The 19,692-nt window shown below is 35.9% G+C and overlaps 1 protein-coding gene across 1 annotated transcript in view; it reads right to left on the bottom strand.

The window, feature by feature from the left end:
* The window catches only part of ME2 (malic enzyme 2), a 66,119-nt gene extending 50,683 nt beyond the window's left edge, over positions 1-15,436 (bottom strand). Inside the window, exon 1 of the mRNA XM_074279379.1 lies at positions 15,267-15,436. The gene's annotated coding sequence lies outside the window, so the exon portion shown is untranslated. The remainder of the gene's footprint in view (positions 1-15,266) is intronic.
* Between the last annotated feature and the right edge of the window lie 4,256 nt (positions 15,437-19,692).

Raw genomic sequence — 19,692 nt, 5'->3', positions numbered from 1 at the left:
TCCAGTTGATCAATGATGGACAGAAACAACTACACCCAGAGAAGGAACACTGGGAAGTGAATGTAAAGTGTTAGCACTACTGTCTATCTACCCAGGTTACTTATACCTTCGGAATCTAATACTTAATGTACAACAAGAAAATGGTATCTACACACATATATTGTATCTAGGTTATACTGTAACTCATGTAAAATATATGGGATTGCCTGTCATCAAGGGGAGGGAGTAGAGGGAGGGAGGGGGTAAATTGGAAAAATGAATACAAGGGATAATGTTATAAAAAAAAATTACTCGTGCATATATAATGTCAAAAAAATTTATAAATAAAATAAAAAAAAAAAGAAATATGATGTTCAAGCTATTTTTGTGATGATAACTTTCAGACAGACCAATAATTTTAAAATTATCTCTCCTGGATCTATTTTCTGGGTTAGTTGTTTTTCCAGGAAGATTTCATATATACATATATATATATATATATATATATATATATATATATATTTGGTTTTGCTTTATTGTATCTATTTCTCACAAAAATTTCACATTTTTTCATTCTTTTGGTTTTGTTTTATTGTTTCTTGATTTTTCATAAAAGTCATTAGCTTCCATTAATTCAATTTATGACTATGGAAAAAAATGTGAAATATCAAATAATAAGGTTTTTCTGTTTACATTCCTACATAGAAGGATGATATTTGTAACTCAAGAACTTTCTCATTTGTATGGCAGTTAGATGAAGTATATATATACAGAGAGAACAAATGTGAGTTGACTATGAAGGGATAGCTAAAAAATTAAATTAAATGAAGGGTAAGAGTGGAATATACAAGGAAAAAGGGAAAGGGAGAGGTGGAATGGCATAAATTATCTGCCATAAAAGAGGCAAGGAAAAGCTTTTCCAATAGAAGAAAATGGAGGGAAGAGAGAAAGAATGAATGAACTCTACTCATCAGAATAGGCTCAAAGAGAAAATAATATTCACTTTCAACCTCGGTAAAGAAATCTATCTCACTCTGCAGTAAAGTAGGAAAAGAAGAGTAATAGAAGAGAGGGAATATTCAGGGAGGGGGTGATAGAAGCCAAACACTTTTGAGGAAGGATAGGATGAAAGGACAGAGAGAACAGAATGGGGGTGTGAGAAGGGGAAGAGAAATATAGTTAGCAATAGTAATTGTGAAAAGAATTTGGGACCAAGTTTCTCTGAGGAAAGTCTCTTTTCTCAAATGTATAGTGAACTGCATCAACTTAAAAAAAAAAAAAAAAAAAAAGCCAATTCCCAATCAATAAATGTAAAAAATTGGTTTTACATGTAATTGGAGAAAATAAAATATTAAATAAATAAAAACACCTTCCAGCTAGGATATGGGGGAAAGATTGTGATAAGTCCATGATTCCTAGCTTGCAAGCCTGAGGGACTAGGAAGATGCTGTTCCCCTCTACACTAATAGAGAAGGATAAGAAGGGGATAGGGAGGGAAGATTTAGGGGAAAAGGTAGTGAGTGACATGTTGAATTTAAGATGTCTATTGGCAAACCAGGTGGAGACCTTACTTCTTATCAAACCCTGCCCTCAGGATAGAGTAAAACATTTAAACAAAATCAATCAATCAGCAAGTATTATTAATGTGAAGATGCTGTTCCCCTCTACACTAATAGAGAAGGATAAGAAGGGGATAGGGAGGGAAGATTTAGGGGAAAAGGTAGTGAGTGACATGTTGAATTTAAGATGTCTATTGGCAAACCAGGTGGAGACCTTACTTCTTATCAAACCCTGCCCTCAGGATAGAGTAAAACATTTAAACAAAATCAATCAATCAGCAAGTATTATTAATGTGCTAGGTACTGTGCCAAGTACAAGATATAAAAGGTACAAAGAACGAAATAACATCTACTTGCAATAAACTTCCTTTCTAATGGAGTCAACAAGTAATTACAAAAATATATTCAGTATAAACATAAAGTTAATACAAAATACATAATGAAGATAAAAACAAGAAGGCACTAGTCACTGGGAGGAATCGAGAAAAACTTAATACAGAAAGCAAGTTACTTAAACAAGCTTCTTAAAAAGAAAGGTAAGAAACAGTATATTCCAGATATGGAGGTTAGCCAATACAAAGGTATGAACATGGGAGCTCAAGTCAAATGTGGGGAACAAAAAAGGAAAACCAGATCTGTCTGGATCAGAGTATGAGAAGGTTAATGAATAATGTCCAAAAAGGCTGAAAAGATAATTAGGGTCAAGTTGTATATCATTTAAAAAGCTAAAGAAAGGAATTTATATTTTATTCCAGGGGGCATAGGAAGCCACTGCTGTTGGCTGTATTATAAGGAATTACATGGTCAGAACTTTGCTTAAGAAAAATTAATGTTGGCAGTAGTAAGGTAGACCACTGACAGCAGATCTAAGCCCAAAGGGAGGAATTAAGAAGCTGTTGAAATAACCCATCTTAGAGGTAATGAGGCTTGGAATTAAGGTGGTTATCCTGAGAATGTAGAGAAAGCATCAAATATCAGAAATATTGAGAAGCAGAAACAACAAGAACTGGCAATTGAGTACGTGTGTGGGAGAGGAGAGATGGGGCTGGGGAAGAGATGTGAAATGCAATAGAAAGATCTAGAGATCCTAGCCTTATTATATAGTCCTCTGACAGATCCCATGAAATCTTTTTCAGAATGTTATTAAATGTATAAAATAAGAGAGAGAGGTTGGCAAAGGAAACCAAAGGTTAGTGAAAATAAAGATGCTTTTTTTTTTTCATAGATTCTCCTGACATCTACCTTCAGGTTAAGAAACCATAAAATAAGTCAAAAAGGATTAAGACTGAGAAAAAAACATCAGCTTTGGCAATTAAGAGGTCACTGGTCATTGGAGCAAATAGTTTCAGTTGAGTGAAAAACATGAATGCCAAACTAGGAAAAGTTGAGGAGAGGAGCTAGAAGCAGTGAGTATGTCAACATTTTCCCCCTTTTTTTAATGGTATTTTTTTCTTAACATTTCATTAAAAATTTTTTTTGCATTTCAAATTACCTCCCTCCCTCTCTCACCATCCCCTCCCCAAGAAGATAAACAATTAGATAGAAGTTATGTATGCGCAATTATTCAAAATATATCTCTGTATTAGTCATGTTGTGAGAGAAGAAAAGAAAGGAAAAGAATTGTGGAAAAAAAAGAAGTAAAAATTATATATATATATATATATTAATTTAGGGAAAGGTAGAATGACAAGAGTTTATGATCAGATAAGGTAGTTAAGAATTTTAAATAGTGAGTAAAGACAATGTCTAAAGTAACTGTGTGTGTTTTCTTATCCATCATTTTCTTTCCTTTTTGATCTGATTTTTCTTGTGCAATAAGATAATTCCATAAATGTTTACATATTGGATTGCTTGCCATCTAGGAGAGGGAGTAAGGGGAAAGGAGGGGAAAATTTGGAACACAAAGCTATGCAAGGGTCAATGTTGAAAAATTATCCATGCATTTTTTTTTAATTTTTTTTTTGCTAAGGCAATTAATTGGGGTTGACTTGCCTAGAGTCACATAGCTAGGAAGTCTTAAAGTTCTCAGGCCACATTTGAACTCAGGTCCTCCGGATTTTTAGGTCTGGTCCTCTAACCACTGAACAAACTAGCTACCCCCTCACCTTCCCCATGGATATGTTTTGAAAATAAAAAGCTTTAATTAAAAAGAAGAAAAAGGGGGAAAAAAAAGAGCATCCTCCCACCCCAATAATTTTTATTTTGTTACATGACAAATTTTATTTGACAAACAACTAAAAGGAGCATTTCTGTATACAAAGTAGAACAAAAAAAGAGGATTGTATGTATATAAAACCAATAATTTCTGTTACATAGTTTGTTAAAAAACAAAACAAAACAAACAAAAAAAAACCCCACTATGTGAGGCTAAAGTGTTAAGCAGGAATAGACACAAAATTTAAGATTAAGGAAATGGCACCTCTCTCACTACCTATAGCCTTTCCCTCAACCCTTTCTTTCTGATTTTAAGAACATCAAAACAAAATCACTCTTTGCTTTTGAGATTTTCTTTACGATCACTGATAAGAGGGTTCTGAGGGGACATTTTAATCTTCCAAAGAATTCATTTTTGTTATTTGTTATATTTGTTCACATTTACCAATTTTATGTACTTCACCCAATGTTTGCATTTCAATATTTCTGCATAGCTCCTTTCACTAGGAATGCCTAGAATTTCTCTTATTTCATTAAAAATCCATCCCCTCCATCAGATTATTCTGTTTTGTTGGATAAACTATTCTTGGTTTTTTGCCTATTTTTTTTGCTTTCTGAAATATAATTTCAAGCTCTCTGCTTCCAATAGTAGTAGCTGCTAAAATCTTGGGGGATCTTGTAGCCTGTTAGTATTTGAACTCTTACTTTCTGGCTATTTGTAATACTTATTCTTTCATCTGGAAGTTTTGGATTTTGGCTATACTATTCCTGGGAGTTTATTTATTTTTTTCCAGGAGGTAACCAGTGCATTTTATATTTCTCTACTTTTACTTTGACTTCTGCTTCTAAGACATTTGGGCAGTTAAAAAAAATTATTTCTTGAAATAATGTCCAATGATTTTCAAATCCTCTCTACTTGATTAGTTTTGGTAAGAGATAATAAATCTATCAACTGGGCCACCTAGCTGCTCCCTAATTTTTTTTTCTTTTTTTTTAGGCTGGGGTTAAGTGACTTGCCCAGGGTCACACAGCTAGGAAGGGTTAAGTGTCTGAGACCCGATTTGAACTCAGGTCCTCCTGAATTCAAGGCTGGTGCTCTATCCACTGCGCCACCTAGCTGCCCCTATTTTTTTTTTAAATGTTTTGAAAAGGTAGTAGAGTCCAGAGTCATGGACTCTGATGTCCTGAAGACCAAACTTGAAATCCACCCTCACATATTTACTAGCTGTATGACCCTAGGCAAGTCACAATTTCAGTTTCCTCATCTGTAAAATGGGTATAATATAAGCACTTACCTTCCCGGGTGGTTCATAAGAATAAAATGAGATAATTGCTAAGTGCTTAGCACAATACCTAGCACACAGTAAGGGCTACATATATGTTAGCTATTACTATTCTAATTTCTACTTTCATTACATTGCCCATCCTGGTCTAGCTCTGCATCTATCTTGCCTAGACTAATGTAAAAAGCATATAGCTGTGGACTACTACTATTAAATAAACAGCAACATATAGCCCAACTCAGTATCTTGCATCAGGTGAGAGGCAATTCATTTCAAACAAAAACTTTGGGAAAATAATCCAAGGGGCTATCCAAAATATATTAAACTCAGGAAAACAATGCTAATTTATTTTAAATTTTGGTAATAGCTTTTTTATTTTCAAAATACATGCAAAGATAATTTTCAACATTTACCCTTGAGAAATCTTGTAGAACAATGATAAAGATTCATCAGATTTATGCTAAGGGGATTTGTAACACCAAAGTCTCTTTATTCGTATAGCCTCATGATGAATTAACACCATCACTGGAATTGTCTTTAAATCACAAAAACAGCCACAAGTTACCACATTTCCAATAAATTTCTTGCCCATTGCCTGGAAAGCATTTTTAAGCAATATATACAATTTTGTCTAAAGAAAATACTTGAAAAACCTAAGATAGATTAAACATAATGATCTTTAAAAAATAAATAAAACAGCACCAATTGCAAAAGACTAACTACTTTCTCTAAGCAAAGAGATGGTAGCCTAATGGGAGTAGAGAATGAATATTTTTAAGACAGTGTGTAGATTGAATGGTTTTTGCTAACTTTTTGTTTGTTGCAAGGCATAAGTCTATGGGGGAAAGTGACTGATAATAAAAAAGAAAAGGCATCAACAAAATATTTAAAAATAAAAAGTTTTTCTCTCAACATGAGTTATAAAGCAATATATCTTAAAAATAAACAAATTTTTAAAAAATAAATACAAAGCATCAGACAGTTTTCCAAAGATTCTCTTCTTTTTCTTATATAATTCTGGGGCCCAGATCATTATAATCTGGACAATATACTTTTTTTTTTAAATCATTGGCGACATGTTAATATGTCACCAATTAATTGGTGACAACTTAATATGAATAACCAAAAATTATTTAAAAGAATCAGAATATATGAATATAATCTAAAACTTTTAACTATACATCACTAGATATTTGCATTTTTCCCTATTTTTCTTCTAAATGTTTTAGCATTGTTTAGCCACAACTTATCCACAATTAACATATTGGATATCATAATTTTTTAAGCTAATTACTAAAATTATGAGCTATCTTTCTTTTTCTAGTAGTAGAAAACTATTATAAAGTTACACAGGGCAACCCCACTGGGATTTACAGATATAGAAAAAAATGTTCTCTTCTTTCTATACCCAAAGGGACTTAGCCCACATTCTACTCTCCTATCTCCAAGGTCACAATTACAGGCATGATCCAGGATCAAACAAGGTGGAGTCATAAACAGTATTAAGTGTACTGATTTGTTACCAGTTAAGATTACCTAGACCATCAACCCCTTAAATTAGGTTTTCAATATGCACAAGTCTGCTTGATTGACTTACAATCAGATAAAACACAAGCAAGGACCAAGAAATTCTCCAAGGGAAATAAAACTGCTTGCAGTGATTCTTAGTTTTTCTTCCCTTCACAGCTCCATAAGCATTAGTAGGACTCACAATGGCAGACAATAATAACTACTATACCACAAACTACAGGAAAGATTTAGTTAATTTACGTTAATAAAATTTTTCTATGTAAATGAAATCCAAAAACTTGCAGTTTGTTCTTGTTTGACTCATGTGAAATGAAAATGTCTACTTGAGAATTCTGCTAAATTTTTAAAAGTATACTTCAGTAATTTGCTAAAATATGACTCACTCAATACCAAAGTCATGGCAAAATTTGTTTTCGATGCAAAGAGTTTTGAGGCTTTTGTTCTAGGTATTCAGTTATAGAACATCTTGTTTTTTGAACATGGCACTGTCATTAGTAAAGATGTGATCAACCACAGGATTCATACTATAAATGTACTTCTTTAATGCTAAGATGATCTTACTCATTAAAGTATATACCTTATACAACATACAAGATTTATGTGAATTTTCACACCATCCGACAGAAACAACTACACCCAGAGAAGGAACACTGGGAAGTGAATGTAAATTGTTAGCACTAATATTTGTCTGCCCAGGTTGCATGTACCTTCGGATTCTAATGTTTATTGTGCAACAAGAAAATGATATTTACACACATGTATTGTACCTAGACTATATTGTAACACATGTAAAATGTATGGGATTGCCTGTCATGGGGGGAGGGAATAGAGGGAGGGGGGGATAATTTGGAAAAATGAATACAAGGGATAATATTATAAAATATATATATATAATAATAAAAAATTAAAAAAAAATTTTTCACACCATCCACAAATGCAAAGTATCATAATTAAATCCCTTTTAAGAAAAAAACAATAAAATTATTAAGGACTGTTAAAATTTAAGTATTATTATTAGAACTCGAAAAATAAAATTCAAAATCTCTTAAACTGAGGAAACCATTCAGAAAGCATAAATTAAAGTTATTTTCATACTGTATTACAGTTTGAAAAGCACCAGCTTTAGTATAAGATATAAATTCAAATCCTAAAAGTAATTTGAACTCCCATTAGGCTTCAAATTTCCTCAAATGTAAAATGAGGGGGGTTGGACTAGATGGTCTTTGGGGTCCCTACTGGCTTCAGACCAATGCTCCTATTGCTACAATACTTAGTATTTAAGTACTGCAAGTGACACATTTTAAAAACTCTCCTTTGAGGTACAAAACTTCAGAAAGCATCTTTACTCAAGAAAATTAAGGGGAAAAAAAAAAAGCATAACTTATGAGAGGCAGCATGATTTGTTGCACAGGATTTGGATTTGAATTTCAGGAAAGCTCAGCTGCCTTTAACATTTATTACCTGTGTGCAAATCACAATCTCTCTGGGCCCCAGTACCCTTATGTGTAAAATGAGAAGACTGGATTCAATCTATGAAGTCCCTCAGAGCTCCAAAACAATAGAGTCATAAAATTTTTGAGCTAAAGGGCTATAACTAGGGTGGTCTCAGTGTGAATGGAGAGATGATGAACATGAAAGGACCAATTAGCTGTTGGGAAGGAGTGGGAAAAAAAAAATCAAAATAATCTTGACCAGGGGATTTGGGGGGACTTTAAGACTGAATAAATGAGAGGACAGTAGTGCTATCAGCAGAAATAGGGATGTTTGAAAAAGGGTTCAGAGAAGATGAGTTCAATTTTGGAGACATTGTTTATCATAAGTTGTAACATTAGGAGTGTATTATGTTATTTATAAACAAAAATCAATATAGAAAACAAGAATATTTCTAATTTAGACTTTTTTTCCTTTTCTTTCTTTTCTTTCTTTTTTTTTTTTTTTTGCTAAGGCAATTAGGGTTAAGTGACTTGCCCGGCATCACATGGCTAGGAAGTATTAAGTGTCTGAACTGGAACAAAGGTTCCAATTCAACATTTAGCTTTTAGTATATTCAATAAAAGTCCGCTGTGAAGGATCTATAATTTCAGAACTATAATTTCATCACTATGGTGTGTATCTCCAATCCTTTCACCAATATGAATTGCAACTTCTATAATTTAAGCAACAGATTTTTCCTAAGTTTTATATCTAATGTAAGAGTCAAAGGCAGAATTTAAAGTCAGTTTTTCCAGATTCCTACTTTATCTATTAGGCTAGCTGTCTCTAAATCTACTTAAGCTTTTTGGAGTTATCATAATGTTATTATTATAATTTCAAAATTATCTGTTCAATTTGTTTAGGTAGTGTGGTATATAGTCTGGAGTTCAAATCCATACCTACTATGTAACAATGGGCAAGTCATGTGGAGGAGGAAGGAATTTGTGACCAAAGGAGAACTAGAGATCGTTATTGATCACAAAATAGAAAATTTTGATTACATCAAATTAAGAAGCTTTTGTACAAACAAAACTAATGCAAACAAGATTAGAAGGGAAATAACAAATTGGGAAAACATTTTTACAGTTAAAGGTTCTGATAAAGGCCTCATCTCCAAAATATACAGAGAATTGACTCTAATTTATAAGAAATCAAGCCATTCTCCAATTGATAAATGGTCAAAGGATATGAACAGACAATTTTCAGATGATGAAATTGAAACTATAGCCACTCGTATGAGTGTTCCAAAGCACTACTGATCAGAGAAAGGCAAATTAAGACAACTCTGAGATACCACTACATGCCTGTCAGATTGGCTAAGATGACAGGAACAAATAATGATGAATGTTGGAGGGGATGTGGGAAAACTGGGACACTAATGCATTTTTGGTGGAGTTGTGAAAGAATCCAACCATTCTGGAGAGCAATCTGGAATTATGTCCAAAAAATTATCAAACTGTGCCTACCCTTTGATCCAGCAGTGCTACTACTAGGCTTATATCCCAAAGAAATACTAAAGAAGGGAAAGGGACCTGTATGTGCCAAAACGTTTGTGGCAGCTCTTTTTGTAGTGGACAGAAACTGGAAGATGAATGGATGTCCATCAATTGGAGAATGGTTGGGTAAATTATGGTATATGGATATTATGGAATATTATTGTTCTGTAACAAATGACCAACAACAGTTTGAATACAGAGAGGCTTGGAGAGACTTATAGCAACTGATGCTGAGTGAAATGAGCAGAACTAGGAGATCATTATACACTTCAACAATGATACTGTATGAGGATGTATTCTGATGGAAGTGGATATCTTCAACATAGAGAAGAGCTAATCCAACTCCAATTGATCAATGATGGACAGAATCAGCTACACCCAGAGAAGGAACACAGGGAAATGAGTGTAAACTGTGAGCATTTTTTTGTTTTTCTCCCCAGGTTATTTTTACTTTCTGAATCCAATTCTTCCTTTGCAATAACAACAACAACAAAATTTGGTTCTGCACATATATATTGTATCTAGGATATACTATAACATATTTAACATGTATGGGAATGCCTGCCATCTAGGGGAGGGGGTGGAGGGAAGGAGGGGAAAAAATTCGGAACAGAAGGGAGTACAAGGGATAATGTTGTAAAAAATTACCTATGCATATATACTGTCAAAAAATGTTATAATTATAAAATTAATTTTTAAAAAATGGACAAGTCATTTAACTTGTGAATCACAGTTGCTTTAACAAAATGATTCAAGAAAAACAGCACTAACTATTCAATGGGCTGTTGTGGGGAAAACTTTAAAACACTAAAGAAATGTGAGCTATTATTATTAGAAGAAGCATAGGTAAACACCTTTAAGCAAGCTCAGTAGTTAGATGCCTATGCAAATGTGCGTGTGGGGGGGAACTAAGGAGAGTGTTTCAGTGTAATGTGTCTTTATTTTGTGTGGTAGTCTACAAAAGTGGATTCCTGGTTGGGTAAATTGTGGTATATGAAGGTTATGGAATATTATTGCTCTGTAAGAAATGACCAGCAGGAGGAATACAGAGAGGCTTGGAGAGACTTACATCAACTGTTGCTGAGTGAAATGAGCAGAACCAGAAGATCACTATACACTTCAACAACAATACTGTATGAGGATGTATTCTGATGGAAGTGGAAATCTTCAACATAAAGAAGATCCAACTCACTTCCAGTTGATCAATGATGGACAGAAATAACTACACCCAGAGAAGGAACACTGGGAAGTGAATGTAAATTGTTAGCACTACTGTCTATCTACCCAGGTTACTTATACCTTCGGAAGCTAATAATTAATGTGCAACAAGAAAATGGTATTTACACACATATATTGTATCTAGGTTATATTGTAACACATGTAAAATGTATGGGATTACCTGTCATGGGGGGGGAGGGAGTGGAGGGAGGGAGGGAATAATTTGGAAAAATGAATTAAAAAAAAAAAAAAAAAGTGGATTCCTGGGATGACTATAAAGAGTACACAATCAACTAATCCCTCGGTGAAAATAGTCAAATCTCATCCTCCCAGTAAAGGACAATTATGGGATTGTCTCCAACACAGCCATACCTATTATCCCAAACCTATTCTCTCCCAACACAACCCAAAGCCTCTCTACTAGCAATGTAAACTCTAAACTCAATCTCTTCCCCATTTCACAGCAACTGAGGGTCCTAGAGCTGTCATATTCTAGCCATGTCTGGGCACTTGCATCAGTAGCTGTATAAGATGCTGAAAGAAGAAAATCCTCTTCTTTCAGTATGTTCAATAAACCTTAAGGATCCCTATTTGGTTGCAACAGCTGGACCTATATACATGGCAGATAAGAATTCCTGACTCCCTTTCTATCATCAACGGGATAGTAATAGGAAGTGAACAAAAATAGGTGACTTGTGTTCTATAATGCAAATTTCATTCAATTTTCTTTTTTTCTAAACATACCCAACTTCCAAACTTTCCTATTACTTTTTTTTGTTACATACATAATTATATATAACAATACTATTATCCTTCTAGTAACCCTAGTTTGCATCATCCTCAATTCCTCACTCAATTCACCTCACAGTTAATTGCCAAATCTTGCATTTTCTCACCTATGCCCACTTCTATCTACTCATATGCCCACAATCTTAGTTCTTGCCCTCATCATCTCTCATTGTCTCATTTCCCCTCCCCCTCCATCCTCCAAGATAGAAGTGATTTTTCCCCCCAAAGGGCAGTTCTGATCTTATGAGGACCCTGTTTGCTAAACTCTAGGAGTTCTCCAGTGAATCTAGGAACAAATATGTCATTTTTATCCTACTCTTTTATTTTAACTTTTGTCTGTTTTATATATATATATATTTATATAATAATTAGTATATTTGTACATATATGTAATTTACAAATAGACAAATATATGTTTGGGGATGTGTACGCGCAAAAATACTTAAGAGAGATATGTGATCAGAAGAGTCTGGAAGCTACTGCTCTAGTGTATTTTAAACATAATTTCATAAAAATTATACTTTCAGTATATTTCAGTAAAACTTCTATCATATTAAATGAGTTCCATCTATATTTCATTCATGGAAACTCATGGCAATTTATTGCAGACATTTTAAAGGGTAAGAGCACTTAAGATGTGACCTTTGCCCAAATTACCATAAAAATATGCTTAACAGGGAAGAACAGCATAGATGACAATCAACTATGATTGACTCAGCTCTTCTCAGCAACACAAAGATCCAAGACAAGTACACAAGACTCACAATGGAAAATGCTGTCCATAACCAGATAAAGAACTGATGGATTCAGAATGCAAATCAAAGGATATTTTTTTTCACTTACTTAATTTTCATTTTTTTTTCTCCTTTTGATTTGATTCTTCTTTCACAACTGTGACTAATATAGAAATATGTTTAACATGAATGCACATGTATAAATTTTATCAAACTGCCTGTCATTTTTGGGAAAAGGGAGGGAGAAAAAATTGAAACTCAAATTTTTTTTTTTTTTCCGAGGCAATTGGGGTTAAATGATTTGCCCAAAGTCACATAGCTGGTGAGTGTTAAATGTAGCCATATTTGAACTCAGGTTTCTCCTGACTCTAGGGCTGGTGCTCTATCCACTGCGCCACCTAGCTGCTCTTGGAACTCAAAAGCTTGTAAAAGCTAAATTTTTTTCTTGACATGTAACTGGGGGAAAAAAAAAGCTGTTAAAAATTTTGTGAGGAACAACAGGGTAGTTACATAGAATTTAATAGACAAAATTATCATTTCCCTTAACAAAGTAATAAAATATCTTTACTGTATTCTAAAACACTTTTATTTCGCTTTACAGCAAAGATGACATGGAATTCAGCAAAGAACGTTTAAATGGAAATATGTAGCATTATCAAAATGACAAAACATACGTTCAAGAAACTAAAAAAGTCACTTTTTAAATTTTGCTTTTTATATAATAAAATCAAGCATATTTTTCCTGCTAGATATTTTTACTCAATGATCCATTCTTTTCAAAGAAAAACATCAATTTTAGCGTCAATTATTTTAACAGCGTACAGCCAGACTCTTCAATTGCCAATTTACATATACAAAAGAAATTCTACTCTTTTAGCTTTAAAATTATATAAGCCAATTAAATTTCATAACATGTTAATGATAAATTAAAATGAAACAAATAATATATGAACAACATTAGTTAAAAGTGGGATGGCAGAATGGAAGGAAACATCAGGATTCCTTTAAATTTAAGGAAATTAAAACAGGAAATATTGAAGTTTTCTTAGCATACTTTTTAGTCTAACAAACTGATGTTGTGGAAAAAGCACTATACTTAAACTCCTACTATATGTATTAAAGTCTTAGCTCTAAACTCCATTAGCTATAGTACCTTAAGTTAAGTCATTTGAGTCTCAGTTTCTTCATATGTAAAGTAAGGACAAATGCTATTTCCTTAGCTACTTTCCCAGAGTTGCTATAGATAAAACAAAGCCTATGTAAGTGTTTTGTTACTTTAGATAAATGATAAAAAAAGATAATATTTTAACAGGCACATCATTAATGAATTATATATGTTTTGTATATATAATGCACATTTTAAGTTTGCTATGTTTTCTTATGAATAATATGTGGAAGGCAACTGAAAAAAAAATTTCAAGGAAAGGGGGATGGATGGATATTGGGCTGGAATTTGAATTGGTCTCTGCTGCTGCATAAATCCCAGAAAAAACTGAAGGCTAAGTATTAAAAGAACGGATAATTTTTTCAAATATATAACATACAAAAGTTTGTCCTAATTCTAAAAGGAATGCAGAACTCTGCTCTAAAAATGCACTGCCCAACATTTCCTAGTCATGTTATCATTAAAACCATGTCAGCAGTTCCATTTTGTACATCTAACTTTCTAGTCCTTATAACAATTTTTTTTTAAAAGCCAGTTACAAGTTAAAAGTTAGCTTTCTTAAATTTACAGGAAACCTAATAGGTTTCCTACCATCCCACTCTAAGGCTGGTCATGTTTAATCCTTTAAAGTTTCTAACATAAAATGATTACTAATTTACCTGTTTCCCCCCCTGAATTTGTGCCAATTATTTAACTAAGTGCTCCCAAAACAATCAGTACAACTTGGTAGATTTAGTCCCCCCCTAACTTTTGTAGTTAACAAAAGAGATAGTTGAGTAGTTTCTGACTGCATATACTTCTCTCTACATCTTCCACAGTACTTTGTTCTCAAAGATAAAAAGGGGTTATTTTTAATTTAAAAGAGTAGTGACATTATTAAACCATGAATGCACAGTGCACAGCTATTTCTGCTACGTAGTAACCATTTCATAAAGCCTAAAATATTTCCTAAGAAAGCATCTCTACAGCAATTTATTAGTTGGTTCATAGCTGTGACAGAATACACACCAAAGGCAACTGCTGTTATTTTTTTGAAGACTCATTATCATCATTGCCAAGCATCTGTTTGGAGCCAAGATTAGTTATTTCATCATTAGAGTCGTGGTCAAGGAAATCTGACACATAAGTAGAAAGGTGTTCCTACAAAAGCAAAATCAAGCCCACCCCAAAGCTAACCACCTGCTGCCCATCCAAAGATGCAAATGAAGCTGAATTTCTCTAAACTATCAGTTTTCCAACTTTAGTCTCCTAAAACGGACCGACACATTTAAAACAAAACAACCACCTGCCTCTCAAAGGCATTCCAATACCAGAAGATGTTCTTTCTGTAACTATAACCTTCCTCTTTCGGGGGGTCACTAAATAAATTAATCCAGATAGAAATGCCCATCTTCAGGATTGTTTTCTAAAGCAAACTCGGTTGGGGGAGGTGGCGCCGGACAAGGATGCTCTTGTTCCTTTTCTAGGTGAGACCCTCGGAGCCGCACCCCCCGCACCTTGGAGGCGTAGCCGGCGTACCGGGAAAGGCGGCCGGAGGTCGCATGAGGTCACCGGTGGGAGGGCGAGAGGGAGGTCCCGGGGCTCTGAGCCCCTCCCCTCGCCCATTCTCTTGATTCCCGGACCCGGATCACTGCGTTGTTGCTCTCGGGAGATAATCGCGGGTGTTGGACCTCTCCCCTCAGCCCCTCGGGATCTCCCCTCAGGACCCCCTCCCCCAGGACCGCTAAAAGAGGCCGTGGCGGGGGATGGAGGCCATGGCCGTCGCCTTTCCCAGTGTCCCACGAACTCGCGGGGCAGGCCCCAGGAGCAGGACTCGCACTCCAGCCGGGGACAGACCTCTTGTCTTGCCACCCGCAAACCCAGAATACTCCAGCACAGGTCCTTACCGGGCTTCTCGCCTAGCGACAGGTGGTGCTGCTGGCTGGGAGACAATGTATCTTCTTCCACCAGCCAGACAATGCTCCTCGCCGCCGCCGCCGCCTCTTAATCCTCCCTCTTTCCGTGTGCTCTGCTCGAGCCGAAGAAAGCGGCCTGGCGGACACAGGCGAGATCCGGTAAAGGGGCGGGGTGCAGCCAAAGTGATGGGTGGGCGCGGCCTCGTCGTCGAGGCGGGGAAGAGACTGACGCCAGGCGCCGACCAATGGAGAAGCGGGGTTCCATCCGGGAAGGGTGGAGCTGATCCACGCGTCGTCCCCTCCTGCTCCCCTTAGACTCCTCCCCTTTTCCGTCTTTCCCCCTCCTTCTACCGCACTGCTCATTCCCCCCTCCCCCACTCCCTTCTGCCGCTCTGAGTTTAAGGCGCGAGCCTCGCAGCGTTTGTAAGTTCGGAGGAGAGCCCTGGGGGATAACACCGAAACTCCAGCCGCGCCCTTCTACTCCGAGAAAGAAGCTGGAGGGCGGGGCGGGGCCTCGCCCCCGCGACTTCCCCTTCTCCTTCCGCAGGCTCGCGCTAGGATGGAGGCTGTTGAGGACTACAGGTCCGGGTGGGGAGAAGGGAAGTGGAACCGGCGGGGACCGGAACGAAGACTGGTGTACGGGGGCCCAGAAGTAACGGACGTCGAAAGAGACGTCGCTTTGGAGCCGGGGGAGGAAGCGAGGAAGAGGGAGGAGGAAGAGTAGATGAAACGCTTTGAGGCTGAAGGGCGGAGGTGGGGAGAAGTAACGGACTCCCGACTGACTGCGGTCTAACTGGGAAGAGGAGGGAGGAGCAGGGGAGGGGGTGAGGGTACCCGGGTGGTTTTTGGGAAGGGGAAGGGGGGCGAGCTGACTTAATTTGACCCCGGCTTGGAAGCCCCAACATTGGCCCCGAGGTTGCAGCCACCGTAGACAACGAAGACGGACCATATAGGAAACTACATTAAAGCCTCTAGATTGCAGTTTTCAGCTGCAACAATCCCTCCAAAGCAAAGGCCAGCGATGAGCGTTGGACCATGCCAGACCTGGTTGCTTTTCCCAGGAGATGTGTCAGTTCCAACACTTAAGTGGCTGTGCAGAGCACTGGGTTAGCTTCTGGGGATGGAAAACGGAAGAAGTTCTCTTACGAGTACCGTGTGATAGGTGCAGGAAACTGACACACAGATGTGTAACACTAGAGAGATGCAGTAAGTACAAAGAAGTGCATGGTGTAGCTATTTTGGAGGGGAACTGTACTTAGTTCTTCTGGGTTTGTTGGTAGGTTAAAAAAACCTGGTGATTCATATAGTTTTTAATTTTATACATTGCTACTTCGGTGAAGTTATTTTTTTCCAGTTTTTTCAAGTTAATTTCAAGGACTTCCTAAGTCATCTGAAAACGATAATTTTGTTAATTTTTTCCCTCATTTTGTTCATCTCTTTTCCGAATAAAATTATTATACAAAAATTAAGGGTCAACTCTGTGTCGGTCATGGAGGTTACAAAAAAGTTCCTGCTCTCATGGAACTTAATAACTAATAGTGGAGACAACATGTAAATACAAACCAAGCCATATACAGGGTAAATAGGAAATGGACTGACAAAGTTGGAATTGAGAGGTAATAGGGAAGGCTTCCAGTAGAAGGTGGGAATTTAGTTAAGAAAAGGAAGCCAGGAGATATAAAGAAAGGAGAAAGGAGGGAATTTCTAGGCTTAGAGGAAAACCAGAGAAAATGTCTATAGTGAAGAGATGAATGTCTTGTTTGGAATAGACAATGATGTCATTGAATAAATGAGTATGAAGAGTACTTTGCCGGAGTTAGGTGTAAGAAGATTGTAAAACTGGGAGGAGGCCAAGCTATGAAGGGCTCCACCTCTTAACCGACATAGAATCCAGATGGTTTAGTCGTACTGTGTAAAATGCTAGCCTAAGTCTAATTCCTGCTTTGTGTTAGTAATCACAATGTTTTTAAATCAATTATTTGTATTAGCTGCCTGTCATTTGTTATAGGTGCTGTTTTAGGAGCTAAGGTTGCAAAGGCAAGGAAATGAAATTCTAGATTCTCTACTTACTGATACTTGTTCAGTAATAGTGCTCTAAGATTTACAAACTGTTGTTTTTTTTTTTGTTTGTTTGTTTTGTTTTGTTTTTTTTTTTTGTTTTGCTGAGGCAGTTGGGGTTAAGTGACTTACCCTGGGTCACAGCTAGGACTTGTTAAGTGTCTGAGGTCGGATTTGAACTCAGGTCCTCCAGACTTCAGGGTTGGTGCACTATTCACTGGGCCACCTAGCTGCCCCAAGTTTACAAACCATTTTGCCAAAAAAAAAAAAGTCATCTTATCCTCTACAACCCTAGGACTATTTGGGAGAAGTGATGTAGCCAAGTCATACAACTAGTAAACAAATGAAAAATTCCAGCTTTTCCTGACTCTTGCATTTTACCACTCTTATCTAACGATAAGATACATCTTTATAGGTATCTTGCACATACAATCTGCTATCTGGGCTTTGATGAAAGAGTAGGAACAGCTAGATGGTACTGTGGATAGAGTGCTGCCGCTGCCCCCTGAAGTCAGGAGAACCTGAGTTCAAATCTGGTCTCAGACACTTAATATTTTCTAGCTGGGTGACCCTGGGCAAGTCACTTAGTCCTAATTGCCTCAGGGGAAAAAAAATACTAGGCTACCAGATTTAATTGATTCTTTTCAGTATTTTTTATTGACATTTTGATACAATCAATGCCAGTTAGTTTTAATAATCTAATGTTGTTTAAGATCTGGTAATTTTTCTTTTTTTGTTCATTATGATCCATGATATTTTTTTTTTTCCAGGTACATTTTGCTATTTTTTTGTCTTGTTCTTTCAAGTAACCCCTTAGTATTTTGATAGGAATAACACTATGTATATAGGTAGTATTGGTTTTATTTCATGGTACAATTCAGCTATGGACAATGAATAGTTTCACAGTCATTTACTTTTTTGTACAACGTTTCACATTCGTCCTAAAGGCCTTTTGGTCACCTTTCACATTTTAATGTATTTTTAGTTATTTTTAGTGAAATCTTTTTTTTTAGTGATTTCTGTCAGTTTATACAGTATCCTAGTAATTTGAGCTAGTAATGAAATGTTTTGGTTCAATCTCTAGGGTGCTTTAAGCAAATCATTATATCTACAAATAAAGATACTTTTGCCTCATACTTTTTTGCTCAATTTTGCCTTATTGATATAAGCTAGTATTTCAAGAATAATAACAAACCATTTCTATTGATACTCTAATATTCCATTACAATTATATACCTTAAATTAGTTAGCCATTCCCCATTTAGTAGGTACTTTTTTAGTTTTTTTTTTTTTTGCCACTATAAAAACTGCTTAGGTATTTTTGTGTGTAGAGAACTTTTTTTCTTTTTTGATCTCTTTAGAATGATCAGAGACCTACTACTAGTGCTTAGGGTAGTGGATTAAAAGCTATACATAACTTAGTAACTTTTTAGTCAATTTCTAGAATAACTAGAATAGTTCACAAATCTTATCAATACTCCATGAATGTAACTCTTCCCCACAGCCTATCCAACATTTTTTATTTTCCATTTTTGTGAACTTTGCTACTCTGATAGGTGTGAGGAAGAAACTGAGTTACTTTACTTTTCATTTCTCCAATTATTGTATCATCTTAATTTTCAAATATATTATTCCTCATCTCCCCATTGAATCATTTCGTATAACATTATAAAAACCAAAAAGGTCCATAAAACTAAAACATCATTTAGATCTTATATGAGTTATTTTATAAACCTAGCATTCTACAACTCTGAAAAGAAGCAAAAGAGGTGCATATCTTCATTTCTTTACTGTGATCATCCTTGGTCATAATCTGATTTCATTTTTTTCTTCTTTCCATTTACATATTTTAATCTGCTACATCCAAGGGGCTATAATAGATATTAGATATAAAGATGAAATGTGTTTCCCTTCAAGGTTTTTATAATCTTAATGGATTGGAGGGTGGGAAGAATGCGCATAAGTAATAGAATGCGATAAACTGTGAGGAATGGGGATGGAAAGATCACTTAGGAGAAGAGATGAGAGGAGGTTTAGTAAAACTTAACCATGGAAGAGCTGTCAACATATTTGGTCCTCATATTGCTCCTTAAGCTATGTGCAATTTCAAACTTCATATATATATAGCGAGCATGCTATGGCTCATTTTCATAGAACTGATGCCTACTTCTCTTAGAGATATAGGAGTACCCTAGGGATTTAGGGTGTTTTTTTTTCCATTGCCATTGGCTTGTGTTTCCAATGTTAGTTCTCTTTCTACTATTAGGTGCCCATGGTGTACCCTATTTCCAAGTAATCACATTGGGCATCTATTAGACTTTATAAAGGGAAGCAAAAACAAAAGTTCATACATTTCCCC

This window comes from Sminthopsis crassicaudata, chromosome 1, assembly GCF_048593235.1.
Source record: "Sminthopsis crassicaudata isolate SCR6 chromosome 1, ASM4859323v1, whole genome shotgun sequence".
In the NCBI taxonomy this organism is placed as follows: domain Eukaryota; kingdom Metazoa; phylum Chordata; class Mammalia; order Dasyuromorphia; family Dasyuridae; genus Sminthopsis; species Sminthopsis crassicaudata.
The sequence above is the reverse complement of the archived record's forward strand: the minus strand, read 5'-3'. Positions and strand labels throughout refer to the sequence as shown.